This window comes from Heterodontus francisci, chromosome 11 (genome assembly GCF_036365525.1).
Source record: "Heterodontus francisci isolate sHetFra1 chromosome 11, sHetFra1.hap1, whole genome shotgun sequence".
Taxonomy (NCBI): domain Eukaryota; kingdom Metazoa; phylum Chordata; class Chondrichthyes; order Heterodontiformes; family Heterodontidae; genus Heterodontus; species Heterodontus francisci.
The window spans coordinates 72,062,781-72,077,226 of record NC_090381.1 but is presented as its reverse complement, the minus strand read 5'-3'; the positions used below and the strand labels follow the sequence as shown (position 1 = coordinate 72,077,226).

The following is a 14,446-nucleotide window of genomic DNA, read 5'->3' as shown; positions in this document are numbered from 1 at the left end:
CAGCAACACAGAAACTGGATGGCATAAATCTTCTTCACATTACAATGTGGCTTCAGATTTATGTATTTACAACTGCCAGTAATGTGTAAAACAGGTGCAGCTAGAGCTTCTTAAACATTGAAGTACCAGACAATTGGAGGAGGGTAAATGTAGCTCCAGAAAAGGAGAGGTAGGGCCATTAGAGTGCAGATAGCCTAATTCAACTATGGGAAAAATGCTTGTGAGCTTCTATGGGATCCTATGAACGAGCATTGAAAGAATATAAGTATCCTTGGTTCTGACTTCAGACCACTCGCTCCCAGTCACTGGTGCCATAGTTATCATCCCCTTGGCCTCCAGGATGAAAGGAAGATTTTGCAGAGGCAGCACAGTGGGAGACAAGCTGCTCGCAGAGGGAGGAGGGAGAGAAGGGCTCTCAGCAGGAGGTCATGTCTACTCAAGGTGCTCAGGGTGCATTTTTCTTATCTCAACCTATGCCAGAAACGGTGGCTGGAATTTTACTGTGGACCCCAACGACGATCCCGAAAGCCAGGGGCAACCCCGCCTCTGCCTTTTGTGGGACTCCTGGCTGCATTATTCGGCCATCTGGTAACTAATTATTGTCGTTGGGGCTCTTATTGGGCCCCTAGGAACTGTTAGCCAATTGGAGGGACGACGCCTGGAAGAGAGGACATCATGGAAGCAGGCTGGCCTCCCAACCAGTTAAGTGGGTCTGGGTGTGCCGGGGCCAATCAAACATGCCCTAACGAGGGTGGGGGGTATGGTTGGTGAGGATAGGGGGGGTGGTTGGTTGGTGTGGGCAGGAGGGGGTTGCCACACGGGTGGCCATTGCCACTGGGGAGCCCCTCCATGAGCCACAGAGTGGCTAAATAGGAGAGAGCCCAAGTTCACTGGAAGGCCACCAGGTGGTCTCCCCACACCGCAGAGGGCCTACCCTTACCAGTGGTGATGGGAAGAAGGTCTTAATTGGCAACTTATGTGGCTCAGTTGGCCTCTGGGTGGGAGGGCCGTCCTCCATCTTCCCTACCATTTGTAAAATACCATGGTGGCGGGAAGACGATGGGCACTCTGGCACTCCACCCCCCCCACCTTCCCTCACCATTTTACGGGGCCAACTGCCCCACCTCCCAGACGATCCCCAATGGACTGGTAAAATCCAGCCCGCATGTGTGCATCATTTCTGTTTTAGAAAACAGTTGCTCACTGAAGTCTGGCACCTCTTGCAGGCAGACCTCAGAGCAGGGCAAGGACAGGCTGCTAGTGGATGTGAAAGTGGCCATGACCATGGCCATGAATTTCTTCGTATCGAAATTTGGAGGAGGTGGCATCTGTAACATCTCCCAATTCACTATCCACTACTGCATAAGGGTGGTGACTGATGCTCTTTCTGCCAGGAAAGGGGAATACATTGAACTCTCTCTGACCAGAGAGAAGTAGGCTGAGCATGCACATTGCTTCACTAGGATAGTGGGTTTCCCCATGGTGCTGGGTGCCATTGGCTGCACACGTGGTGTTGGGGGAATCACATCTAAACGAAAGATGTACCACAACCACAAATCATTCCACTCATTGAATGTGCAGTAGGTGTGTGACTATGTTCAGCACATCATGCAGGTGAATACTCATTATCCTGGCAACAGTCATGATACCTTTACTCTGCGCTAGTCCCCTGTTCCCTGAGTATTTAAGCCATCATGTCAAACCAGAGGGTGGCTGCTGGGTGACAAGGGCTAACTACTGACCCCAGCTCATGCCTCCAACCAGATGTGGCCAGCATGCAAATAATGAGAGCCAAGCTACCAGCCGAAACAACATCCAACAAGCCATTGAGGTACTCAAGCAAAGCTTCTGCTGCTTGGACCGCTTTAGAAAAGTTGTGCAATACTCACCGAAGCATGTGCCATGACTCATTGTGGTCTGCTATTTCCTGCACAATCTCACCATCATGTGGGCACAATCCTTGCCTCCATGGATATGATCAGCAGCTGAAGAGGTGGAGAGAAGAGGCAATCAACACCCCTGTTCCCGGCTGGGCTGTCCATGATTGCCTCAGCCAACTAAGGTACCACTGAACACAACCCCAATTCTCCATTCAACCACAGTCCCGCACCTCACTTTCCCTCTGTTACTGACCATCACAGCTTCCCTTTGGCCAAAATGCTGAAATAAAAGCCACCACAAAATAAACATTCCAAACTAAATTTATCAAACAAACCATTGAATATTCCATACAAAAGTCAACTAATCACCCTTGTGCATCCCCTTAGTGCCTGTTTTCTGTGTGCCTTTGCCTGGCCTTGTGCTCTTACTCAGTGTTACCCCGGTGACTGCAGCATATCTGGTGGAAGACTGCTGACTTTCAGTGGAGCAGACTGCAAATGGCCTTGCAGAACAACCTCAAGCAGCTCTGGGCCTTGAGGGCCTGGCTGCAGACTGCACCATCTCGGCGTGGATGGCAGCAGTCTAGACTGGCTGGCTGAAAGTCAGGGGCACTGGCAGAGTGAAAATGCTGGGAGAAAGAATGCTGTCATCCTGAGAAAAAACAGGATGTTCATGATCCGCAAAACCATTGCCATTCACCCAGGGGATGCCTCAGCAATCCTACTAACCTTCTGGAGCACAGATTCCTGGACTGCTGTGTGCCCTTGCAAGCTCCTCTGAGCACTGATATCTGAGCCATCATGACAACAGCCTGACCCTGCATGGTAACAAGCTGGGCTTGCTTGACTTCAGTCTGAGATTCCACTGCAGCACTCAGACTTTGGGTAGCCTCTGCTTGTGCTGCCATGGAAGCTGAGACATCGGCCAACAGATGCTGCAGTGGTTAGGTCTGAAAGAGTTGTCATGGAGTTGGCCATCACTTCCATGCTGGAAAGGATGGGCTCCAAGTTCTGCTGAAAGCCAAGTTGGTGCTGGATTCTTCCATGCTCCCCAACAGTTACATGGCTGACTGACAGACCATGCCAATGCACCAAATCTTTCATTGTGCATGCCCATCAGCCTTTTTCTGTCTGCCATTCTATCCAGTGCTCATCTGAGACCTCTGCAGCAGAACTCGTGTGCGACCTTGCCCTTCATGGAGCTGGCACCTGTGGGTCCCATTTCCCCTGCCCTGGCTGCAGGCCAGTTGTGTCCTCTGTCCCACCATGTGCAGATCTCACCTCTAAACTACCCTCTAAAATATGTGCAGTGCCAGTATCTGAGCTTGTTGCTGCAACTGTGAGATTGAGTGATGGTCTTTCATCACCATCAGTCTCTGGTTCCTCTTGGAGTTTGCACTGCTGTACCTGTGTCTGACCAGGTGGCAGTTCTTGGGTACTTGAAACGAGAAAGGCACAAGGATGAAGTTGTGGTGAGAACAGTGGTGGTGGTGAGAGAGTGGGGGTAGGGTGGGAAAGCAAGAAGTAGATGCTTACAAAATCTGCAGCTTGGAAATGAGAAGAGATTGTGGAATGAGGGGACGTGGGATGTGGCAAGGTGGATTGGGTAGGACAATGCCACCCTCATTAATGGTTTCAGCCCCTTGCTGGCCACGGCCTCAGTCGTAGCAGCACCAATTATAGCCAGCATTGTCTTCACATTTGGGGTGAGGATATGCAGCCAAGCTTGCCCCTGTTGGTTGGGCGTTGCTGTCTCCAGTTATGTGCCACCTTGTCCTGCAAGAGAGAGGGAAGTGTGTTGCTTGAGTGTTGTGCAATGTGTTTGGGTGATGTGTCTGTCATGGTTAAATAGCTAGCAGTGTGTGTAAGCTGTGAGATGTGGATGTGTGGCTTGCAGCAGTGCTAAATGTGTGAGGGTGAGGTGAGGCTATGAATGTGAACTAGGAGTCGTGCTTGATAGAGCTTGTTTGTAGGTGAGTTTGCCTGCATCACAACAAACAGGCAGGGTTTAATTGTATGTCACAATCCCTGCACCCGTTTTTGGGCCTCATCCAATTTTTCCCCAATATCATCTACCTTCCCGCAACAAAATATGTGTACAACTTTTAGGCCTGTAATTTGCTTTATATGTACACTCAGAAACACCTTAATCTCATTTTCAATATTCTCAATGAATGGTACTATTTTAAATTGGGTGCAGGAACAGATGGATCTTGGGGTATATGTAGCCAAATTTTTGAATGGCAGGAACAGTTGAGAAGGCTGTTAAAGAAAATGGGATCCTTGGCTTTATTGATAGAGGCGTAGAGTACAAAAGTCTGGAAGTTCTGCTAAACCTCTATAAAACTCTGTTTAGACCTCAGATGGAATATTGTGTTCAATTCTGGGCTCACATTTTATGAAGGATGTCAAGGCCTTAGAGAGGGTGCAGAAGAGATTTACTGGAATGGTACCAGAGACGAGGGACTTCAGTTATGTGGAGAAACTGTGATTGTTCTAGAGCTGAGGAGGTTATTAGTAGATTTGATAGAGGTGTTCAAAATCATGAACAGTTTTGATAGTGTAAATAAAGAGAAACTGTTTCCACTGGCAAAAGGGTCCCTAATTGGAGGACACAGATTGAAGGTGTTTGGCAAATGAACCTGAGGTGCCATGAGGAAATTTTTTTATGCAGCAAGTTGTTCTGATCTAGGGCTGGATTTTGTGTAGGAGGTGGGTCTCCCGGCACCGGCCCCCCAGAGCGATCCTCCGGTATTTTTCAGTTAAGGATTCACAAGCTGGGATCCCTGTCTCTTTAAAGACAGGGATCCCACCTCCATGAGTTGCCGGCCAATCAGAGAGCCGGCAGCTCAGCAGTATTGCCAACGCCACCAGGAGCGGTAGCCACTGACTGTACTGCAGAGGCCTTGGAACCTGGCCCAGGACTAGAACCCTGGGCAAGAGGTAGGTGAGGCAGGGTCACCGGGGCCAGTCCAGAAAGCCCTGGAGAGGGGGGATGGGAGGGTAGTTCCAGGGGATAAAGTTGTTCCTGGTAGGGATCCTCCATGGGCCACAAATTCCCCAAGGAGGACGGTTCCCCCCCACCCCCTCAGAAGCCCACAGAGAGGGTGCCTTGCCTGGCAAGGCCCTCCCACTGCTGGTAAGATCCCAGCGGCGGCAGGACCAGGCCCTTAATTTTCCACTTAAGGGCCTCAATTGGCCTCTGAGAGGGAAGGCCATATTGGCCTGGTCTGCCACAGGAAGATCATTTGGTGATGGGCCCTCCACCCCAACACAATACTCTGTACCACCCACCCCCCCCGCCACCCACCACCTCAGGGGGGCTGATAAAATGCATTGTCTGAATGGCTGGTAGAAACAGATGCGATGTAACTTCAAAAAGAGAACTGGATAAATGCTTGAAAATTTACAGGGCAATGGGGAAAGAGGAAGGAAGCAGAACTAATTAGATGGCTCCACACAAGCACAATAGATCAGATGGTCTCCCTCTGAGGGGCCGTGTGGCCTACTCCTGCTCCTGATTTGTACGTTTGTATGTATGTTGGGGAGGTGGTGGCATCGTGGTATTGTCACTGGACTAGTAACCCAGAGACCCCAGGGTATTGCTCTAGGGACATGAGTTCAAATCCTACCACAGCAGAAGGTGGAATTTGAATTCAATTAATAAATCTGGAATTAAAAAAAGCTAGTCTAATGATGGCCGTGGAACCATTGCCGATTGTTGTAAAAACCCATCTGGTTCACTAATGTCCTTTAGGGAAGGAAATCTGCTGTCCTTACCTGGTCTGGCCTACATGTGACTCCAGACCCACAGCAACGTGATTGACTCTTACATGTCCTCTGAAATGGTCTAGCAAGCCACTCAGTTGTATCTAACCACTACAAAGTCAATAAAAACAACACTGTGGGTATACCTACCCCACATGGACTGCAGTTGTTCAAGAAGGCAGCTCACCACCACCTTCTCAAGGGCAATTAGGGATGGGCAATAAATGCTGGCCTGGCCAGCGACGCCCACATCCCATGAATGAATTTTTAAAAATTGTTTGTATGTACTGTCAGCTACAGTTTGTTGCTCTTAATATCGCTTTTATGATTTGGCATAGAAATTATAAGCTCTGGTTTCAAACTGCAGTCTCTGTCCACCATAGAGACATTGGCATGAATTTTAAAAATTACAGAAAAGGAAAGGTGATGTGAGAGGTGGGGCATTGAATTTTTATCTCTGAATTTCAGCATGAACCCAACCAGATTAGTTTGGCCTTCCTTTGGCTGGCAATAAAATTCCTCCTTGAAATTAATTTTGGCAATCTCAACCCAAATTTTACTAGAAACAAATCCCCAATACAAAAATGATCAATATTTAGCAGTTAACTACCAGTCACATTCAGAGAAGCAATAAGCTAGCTCGATGTAATGGGGCCAATATGAGCCTCACAACAGTCCCATTTACACCTGTAAATGCTGTGATAGCAAGGCGAAAATTGAGAGAATAGAACACCAATTTATACCACTGGAGAAACATCTATTCCAAGTTTTGGGAAGACCTTGATTTAAGTGCCCAGTGCTCCCATCGATAATGGATGTCGCCTAATTAAAATATTTAAATGAAGTCAGGTGACAGTGTAAAGCCCCTCAATGCCTTTTCATATTAATCTGCATTGCCCCCATTACTTCTACTAAAATTAACTAAAAGAAAGTTAGCAATTAAGTCACTTTGTAATTTTCAGTGTAAAATAAAAACCTACACTCGGCAGACTTTCAAATGCGTGTTTGAATTAGAATCATGATCTGTGCCAAAACGCCCAGCTTGTGTAGATATGAAACACCACAATCCATAAAGATGCTAAACGTGGTACATGTACATGTGGTCTAAAAGTAGTGCACATCCAAATATCTTTAAATATATACTGTTATCTAAAGTGCATAGCCTTGTAAAATATTGGTACCTAAATTAATTATTTGTCTGACTTTACACTTTCAATACCTGACATAGTCAAATGTATTGTGCAGTGTAAATATCACCAGGTGGGGTGGGGGTGGGGTGGGTGGCTGAGTCATTTCCTGTAATCTCATTGCTGTGATGATTGTATCACTTCATTTTTTTGAACTGTGAATTAAAAATAACGTAATCCATCTCTTAACATTTGGCAGTTGTCCTACAACAGCAAGGCACTAATATTTAGACCTTTTGTTGTCTATATCCCAATTTGTAACCATTAAGCACACCCTTTGTTCTGGAAGTTTCTTAAAGTCATTCCCACTCCACTAGAATTACTTCACCGGATGTGTGGTGGAAACCCCGCTTACACGTGAGAGCAGCGTTTCCGTCACGCTTATTGCAAACTAAAACTGGTGGAGCGGGAACAGCTCCAAGGAATTTCCTAGCCATTAACTTATAAAGTCAACTTCTAAGAACCTTAGACAAAGACTTCCTTTTGTGCTATGTGCCGCAAAATCATGGACCTATTCTATAGACATGCAAATATGAATCTACCATACCAAATGCAAAAAAGAATGTTCTTTTAATCAAGACAAAGTAATGACTACTGACATTGTTACTTTTCAGTACAGCAGCACTCGATTGTAGTGCCTGCTCTAATAATGACTTGATTACATTAATGCAGTTAATTATTACGTGAAATATTTTAACATTGTACTGAAAAATAAAACTTGATTTTAGTATTCAATATTAACTGTGTGTGCTGAACTTCAAAAAGGTCTTCTGCAGTGAGTAGACAAATGGGAAGATGTGTAGTCCATGATCAGAAAGAAACAGAAGATGGAAAGAAAAACCCATATATCTCATTTAAACTGCATGTCATGCACTGTCACAGTAATGAATACAAAAAGACCAGTGATGAATGACCATATACAGACGGTAAAGCGCTAATAAGCATAGCTCCCCACTTCAAAGCTTATGACAATAGGGAAAATAGACTGAAGCTGCAGTAAAATTCACATCTTACACTATAGCACAAATATGCAAAAGGCAAACTGAAGCAAGATGTTTTTACCTCCTTACTTGAAGCATATGTTTTCTCTGTGAAAGATAGCACCTTTTGCTTCAACTCACTGCAGCACATACCCATTTTTCATTTTCCAGACAGCTACTCTGTTGGGATTGGGAGAAAAGACAAAGTGAACCTGGGAGCAGTTTACAGGTAATAAGCTTAAGCAAATGTTTATGACAACCACATTATAATTAATTACTTGGCAGTCACTTTGTAAACACGCACTTACACATGAGGATTTTTTTTAAAAGATGGCTTAGTAGATGGCCTACCTGTTGGAAAACTTGAACAGCTGTATAGGCCATTCAGTATTTCCTCCAACCCATAGGCAATTATCCTCTTACTACAGCCAATACTCAGGAAATTATGTATGTCAGCCAAGCTACCAATATATTTCTTTATTTGAGGAATTTGATTCCTCTTTTCTCCATTTAACAAAGGAGTCCATAATATAAATTAGTTAAAACATTTTTGAGAAACTATTTTAGGGACCTATTTATTCCTATTTGACCCAAGGAGGGTGAAGAGGAATTGAGAGAGAGAGAGAAAGAGACAGACAGATAGACAATAGTGGTGGGAGTGTTCTATTTAGCCAGTTTATCTTCACTAGCATTGTCCAATAATTCCATATTAGCAATGGCATAGGGCTCCTTTTATATTATACTGTCAATCTGTCACAATTCAGAAATGCACCCGATTAGCACGTCGGAGATTTATAATTTCAACATGTTCTGTCCAATCTGATCTCTTTGAGAAAAGATTATTGCAATCGTCAATTTGGATTAATGTCTATCAGGAACTAGATAGTGTTGGGGTGGCACAGTGGCGCAGTGGTAAGCACCGCAGCCTCACAGCTCCAGCGACCCAGGTTCAATTCTGGGTCCTGCCTGTGTGGAGTTTGCAAGTTCTCCCTGTGTCTACGTGGGTTTCCTCTGGGTGCTCTGGTTTCCTCCCACATGCCAAAGACTTGCAGGTTGATAGGTAAATTGGCCTTTATAAATTGCCCCTAGTATAGGTAGGTGGTAGGGAAATATAGGGACAGGTGGGGATGTGGTAGGAATATGGAATTAGTGTAGGATTAGTATAAATGGGTGGTTGATGGTCGGCACAGACTCAGTGGGCCAAAGGGCCTGTTTCAGTGCTGTATCTCTAAATTAAAAAAAATATATATATACTGTCCAATCCCTCCAATAAGCCAATTAAAAGGGACATCAACTTAATTATGGTTCATTAAAAGGTTTTCTAGAGTAGAAGAGCCAAAAGAATCTTGGATTATTTTCATCGTAACATCACAAGTTTGTGGCTTTGTACTTTGCTGAACAAAATTAAAAACACAATCGGTTGACACTTTTCATTAGAGTGCCTCTTTCAACTATTACGTATTTAAAGCTTTTATTTACTATAATGGATGCACCATTACTTTTCTTTTTAAAACACACTAATTTCAATCTGCTGGAATTCAGCAAATGGTTTTATCATTAAAAAAATAAATTACATCATCAGCAAATCAATGCCATTTAATGTATTTTATGTATTATTTTCTGGGAGATCACATGACTATAAATGGAAGGGTACATTGGGAATCACGATACTTAGGTGTATTGTGTCTGCTTGGACATACTTGATGGACCAGCTGGTCTTTTCCTGTCCATCTTTTCATATGTATATTTACATTTGTCTTTATGAATATTTCTGCAGATTAATGATCAGAACAGCCTGAATTACCTGACTGTCAATTTTATACAGAAATGTACAAATGAATAACACTGGAAGACTATTTCAGCCCATCTGGTCATCCACAAAGTTCAAACACAATGCATACCAGTTCCGAAGAAGGGTCACTGACCCGAAATATTAACTCTGCTTCTCTCTCCACAGATGCTGCCAGACCTGCTGATTATTTCCAGCATTTCTTGTTTTTATTTCAGATTTCCAGCATCTGCAGTATTTTGCTTTTATTTTAGCATAATGTATACCTATTGTCACAGCCATGTGGTGAGGGATGTGGATGGCCCCACTGTTCAACTCCCAATTGACCACAGCAAGTGTTTTTGGTACTAGAGTTTTAACCCCTTTGTGGTTTATTTGTCAAATAAACAGGCGGTGACAGGTTTTCTTGTCGGTTTAAAATTATTTATTTAGCAATATTCATTATCCTGAAATTATCACAACCGCACCCACGCACACATTCACTCACGCTCACACAGTGGGCGGCACAGTGGTGCAGTGGTTAGCACCGCAGCCTCACAGCTCCAGCGACCCGGGTTCAATACTGGGTACTGCCGGCGTGGAATTTGCAAGTTCTCCCTGTGACCGCGTGGGTTTTTGCCGGGTGCTCTGGTTTCCTCCCACAGCCAAAGACTTGCAGGTTGATAGGTAAATTAGCCATTATAAATTGCCCTTAGTATAGATAGGTGAAGTGTAGAATTCATAGCAGGGTAATTTTTTGCTGGATTTTCTCCCAGCTCTCAGCTGAACAGTCTTTTGTGATGTTTACCTCGGTGTCTCTCTCTTTCTCTCTTCAGAGAGCTATATTTAAGATTAAAATGGGCTCACATCTTGCCTATGTTGGGAGACATAGATCTTCCTTCCTGTGGTGACCAACAGTGGCCCAGGATGTGGCTACTTCACACCTTCTTTGCTTCAAAAGAACCCATTCAATTCAAAGATTTCTCTTGTTGGTTTCAGGATGGGTGTAATTGACACCTCTTAGCTTTGAAATTATCCTTTTGTCCTTGCCAGACAGTAAGATAGTTTTGACCTTCAGTGACCATTTTTTCCAGCACTTTGTCCACTTTTTAAAAAGAAACGCCCATTTTTATAACTTTTCAGTTTGAGTTCTTGTATTTTCAATTGCTGCACTTCACATGAGCATAACACTATAAACTTCATTGGAATTTCTCTCCAAACACCTGTCACATTCCAACTTACAAATACTGATGGTAACTACATTGATGCAATATTGCAAGCATCTCATTAACAATTTTTCAGGAGGTACCACAATGGTGTTGTATTTATAGCAACAATTTAAACAGTCACTGGACTATAATGAACAAGCAGAATAACCAAAAAAAGTTAAAGGGAATTTGATATATACTTGAAAAGAAAAAGATTGCAGGTTTGCAGTGGAAAGAGCAGGGGATTGGGACTAATTGCACAGCTCTTTCAAAGACCCAGCTCAGGCACAAGAGCAGAATGGCTTCTTCTGTGCTGTCGGATTCTATGATTCGATGAAGGGCTCTTACCCCGCAAATTATGAAAATCCTGGATAATTATCATTACTATTTTTAGATTAATACTTGTACTTGTAATACATATGGGGAAGGGAGTTTGGAAGTAGCCCCTGTTTTTCTTAATTCTGACTATTCTTTCTTGAAACTTTTGAAGAATGTGCCAGCTTTGATATATCAGAGCCACATATTAACCAATATTTCCATACTTAAATAAGCTGAATGACAGGGTAGTGTAAATATGATGCCACAATTATGTTCCCAATTCAAAAAGCGAGTACGAGCCATGATAAAATAGGGCTCAGTTGAACATAAGGTAATTGAATTAAGATTCATTTGCAGTCAGTGATTTTATCAGCTGAGATGTGTATATTACAGAATCATTTCTTTTTTAATTGAGGAGATATTACTTGTATGCAGTCTAACATGCCTTCTATTTGAGCATTCAGCTACTATAAAAGTAACAATTAATTTTACATATTTAACTGGTTGAACAAATAAAAATGAAAAATTGTAAGTGGGAAATAAAACTTAACTTTTGCACCATGGTCTCTATTCAAAGTTGCTTCAAACAAACCACAAAGGCAGTTGAGTTCAATGTTTCAGCTGAGATATGTTGCTGTTCAAATCAATTGTTGCTGAGATCTTGTTTTTTATTGTATCAAAGTGTTACACATGCAAAATGTCAGGAGAAGTACATTAAATGCTCCACAAAGAGTTTTAAGCCATTTCAATGCCTAATGATGAGACAAAATTAATGCTTTGCAACGTGAAAGAATCTGCCCAGTCACAAGGGGCCTGAGGCAGTCAAGTCCTGCACAAAGACATAGTAAAAAAATCTTTAATGACAGAGCTTTTATGGATCAACCACAAACATGCCTTTCATGTATTTCTGAGAAGCACCTGGTAACTGCAGCTGCATCATAATATATGATCTTAAGTGTAGACTGGTTCCCCAGTGACCTACAGATTCAAACCTCGTCATCAAAAGCTGCAACTCTGAAGTATATAATTTATCATTATGCTTACAATAGTGTCTGGAGTAGTACAGCAGACCTCAGAAATCTTGAAACCAATTATGTGTCAGGAGGCAGGAGGACACTTGTGTGAAGATACAAAAAGTTAACTTACTGGTTTTCCCCACTGTTTCGATACACATGTACATATCTACTCAAATGTTGTGCTAAAACTTTTGATAACCTTCCAGAAGGCCTTGTATTCTGGAAGACAAACAAACAGCAAGGTCATGTATTTACACAATACCCTTCTACCAACTTTTTTGAAATGTCTGTATTTTTACACTGCTTTTTAAAGGCATGCAGTTGGAGATCTTAAAAGATGTAGCAAGCTAGCAACTTATTACAATGTAACACTTGATTCAGAATGCCACTATAGAAAATAATGAGAAAAAAGTGTAAGATAAAAGCATAGAAAGCCTAGATATCTGATATTTGTGACTAGAAAGTTACTTTTAGATTCAATGTTGTACAATGATTCACTAAACAAGCAAAATAAATAAAGCCAATTAGTATTAGAAAACAATTCTGAAATGTTCAGCAACACCAAACAAGTCTTAAGGGAATTTCATGAGTTGGGAGAGGATACAAATGGGATCATATAGAGCATCTGTACACAAGTGAAATGATGAAAAAGAAAAGCAGTGCATTGTAATATTACACAATGCATCTACTGCTTGTCAGGTAGCAGATGCCATCTGGTATCATTCTATCCCTGTTCCTAATCAGCATCTTCCTTCTTAGAATAAAAATATACAATAGAACTTTGTCTTCTCTTAAGTAAGATAAATCTTTGTATCTTATACTTTTATCAACACCTCTGAGCTAAACAAGAACAGACTAGTGGATACAATGCATGAGTAACAAAAGATAAGTGCAGCTCTCCCTTCTCACATAATAGAGCTTTTTATTTCAATTTCTGCCTCAGGTATGGAGGTGACAACCATTTCTAGATGGTCACTGTATCAAGCACTGAAAACATGTCAAGTCTCACATTTTCATTGCCTCAGTAGTTTTGCTCCTTTTTCAAAAAAAATTAATGATTTATGAAGACAGCCAGAATACACAATGCTTTGTAGCAAATAGAACGAGTATTAATTACAAGCATGATTTAAAATATCATTTTTTAAAAATGGAAGAACTCCTCTCTTTTCATCCAGCTGCTAAATGCCATCTAAAAACTGCTTAAATTCTTAACCTTTATCGCACCCATCTATCCAACTTGCTTTTGCCACTCTTGTTTTCCACAGTAATTTCTGGCTATTCAACCCCAAAATAATATTACTATGAACATAACATGCATCTGTTATGGTTACATTTTCACTAAGGAAGAAGCCCAATAACACATTTTCTTACTGTGCAATCCCATTCCCCATAACTGCCAAGAAACCTAAACAGGCAGAGGTCAAAATAAAATGAATCTATTTCCAGTAGTACTTATAATTCTTTTGAACATACAAGCTAAATATGCTGCTGTCCTGTATTTCTACATTTCAGGATATTTGCTCTGCTACTCCTTCCAGCATCCATGTCCTCAATAAACCTTTCTGCTCTTTATGTAGGCGGTTTGCAACTTACTTACAGATTACATTTTTAAAAAGTCATAGGCCAGAATTTTACGCCACCCCAGTGAGCCGGATGGTGGTGGTGGGGAGGGGCGGGGGTGGGGTGGTGCTGAATGTAAAATTGAGTGGGAGGCTCTGGGAGGCCTTTCCGATCCACTCCCGCCTCCACTTCATTTTACATAGGGCGGAGTGGTGGCGAAAATGGGCCGCCCGCCCCAGGCCAATCAAGGCCCTTAAGTGGCCACTTAACGGCCACTTAAGGGCCTTCGCCAGCCTCCACGGGGATTTTACCTGTGGCAAGTGGGCGTCCTGGAGACGTGAAAGGCCGCCCGGTGAAATTTGGTGGCTTATCAGCGCATCGAGAGAGGGGGGGGGGCTGCCCCCGCTTCCCCAACCACCCCAAAGACACTAGATGCCCCCCTTCGCCCCAAATGACCACCCTTGCCTCGCCGGGGCCCGACCGATTACACCCGGCGAGGCAAACCAAACTTACCTGCACTCCTGGCTCCATGTCCTCGGCTGGGCTGCGGTCCCAGCAGTGGCCACTGCTCCTGGTGGCACTGATGATTGGCCGGCAGCTCAATGAGGCGGGAATTCCTCCCTCAAGCGGGTGGGAGTCCCTCCTCTGAACAATTAAAGCCGGGGGACCCGTAAAATATGGGACGGGTCCCCAGGCTAGGCGGAAGCAGGTTCACCACCGACTTTTATGTCGGTGGCCAGCTCCCCTCCACCCGATGTAAA

At 43.4% G+C, this 14,446-nt stretch overlaps 1 long non-coding RNA gene across 2 annotated transcripts in view; it reads left to right on the top strand.

Moving 5' to 3' along the window:
- The window catches only part of LOC137374897 (uncharacterized), a 58,989-nt gene extending 48,919 nt beyond the window's left edge, over window positions 1-10,070 (top strand). For both annotated transcript variants that reach the window (XR_010975913.1, XR_010975914.1), the window contains exons 4-5: window positions 7,987-8,044; window positions 9,593-10,070. This is a non-coding gene — a long non-coding RNA (uncharacterized lncRNA). The remainder of the gene's footprint in view (window positions 1-7,986; window positions 8,045-9,592) is intronic.
- The last annotated feature ends 4,376 nt before the right edge of the window (window positions 10,071-14,446 follow it).